Below are 1348 nucleotides of genomic sequence, written 5' to 3' on the forward strand. Positions count from 1 at the left end.
AGACATAAGCCCAGTTCCTAACCCCAATTATCTCCAGTTGATAACCACTTGCAAATAAAAATTTAGCTTCTCCAAGGGAGTCTTCAAGGGAAACAAACACTCTTAAGTGTAGACCCTATGCCCAGATATAGATAGCTAATAGAAAAATGAACTCAAGGGCATCTTTGGAAGTTCCTTGTCTCATAATGTCAGGTCAGAGCCTTTTCTCTTTTTTAATATTACCTTTTTTCATTTTATATTTATTCATTTACTAATGTTTTACCCTATAGGTCCTTTGCATATGTTTTATGGCTTCCAGTTTTCTGTTTTTATAGGATTCCTGAATGTCCAAAGAGTGTGTTTCTGAGTCTATATCTGTTTGTTGTATCTTTTCTTGGGCTCTTTTCCTTCTGTTTGTCTGTTTTGTCCTATTCCAATGTGTTTGCTTTTGTTCTATCTTGCATTTCACTTTATCTTATTATTATCCCTTAGATACCTGTTTGTTTCTAATGAGAAACAGAAAGGATGTGAATCCCAATAGGAGGAGAAGGGAAAAGAAACTGGGAGCAGCAGAGGAAGAGGAAACCTTAATCAGAATACATTATATGAAAACAAAATCTATTTTCAATAAAAGAGAAGTACCCAGCACTCTGCTATGAATCAGCTAAGAATTCATACAGTGATAATAGAATAATCACAGTCATTTTTTAATTCATGAAAGCAGTGTGCATTTATACATCTCTAAACTATAGAATAACGATGCTAGCTTTATACCTGTCAAATCAAAGGCCAAAGGATGGATGATTGCAAAACTCCAAAAATTCTGTCAATTACCTGTTATTTTCAGAACAAAGAGTAGCAGTGAATATTGTAACAAGAAAGGTCACAGTTTTCTTCCATTCAATTTAAAATGTATCGCATCATTTTTAATCCTCCTGATTAGAAATATTCTCTAATATGAATATTAGAAGAAAGAAAGAGAGAAAAGAATAAAACTTCAAGTTATATTTTTGTTGAGATGGTTAATGATTTGATTGCATGTGTATTGGCTTGTTTACAATGTATCGCTGTGTTACAAAGGCTGGCTTTGAACTTTCAACCCCCCTGCTTTTTAAGTGCAGAGGCTACAGGTATGTATTACCATAGTCCCAGCTTAGCATTTTTAAGAAAGCAAAGGCAGGATTTTTAAGACATAAAAAGTCTGAACCCCAAACAGACATAGTAATTATACATTGGAAAGTGAGAATTGATTGACATCAGACTTTACAGTGGCGGAAAGAGCTTGGAAGGGTAAACTAGAAGAAGAAAAGGGGGAATACTTAATATTTTTATATCTGTAATAATTTGAACACTGGTTTCTCTGCTTTTA

The sequence above is a fragment of the Microtus ochrogaster genome, linkage group LG9 (genome assembly GCF_000317375.1).
Source record: "Microtus ochrogaster isolate Prairie Vole_2 linkage group LG9, MicOch1.0, whole genome shotgun sequence".
In the NCBI taxonomy this organism is placed as follows: Eukaryota; Metazoa; Chordata; class Mammalia; order Rodentia; family Cricetidae; genus Microtus; species Microtus ochrogaster.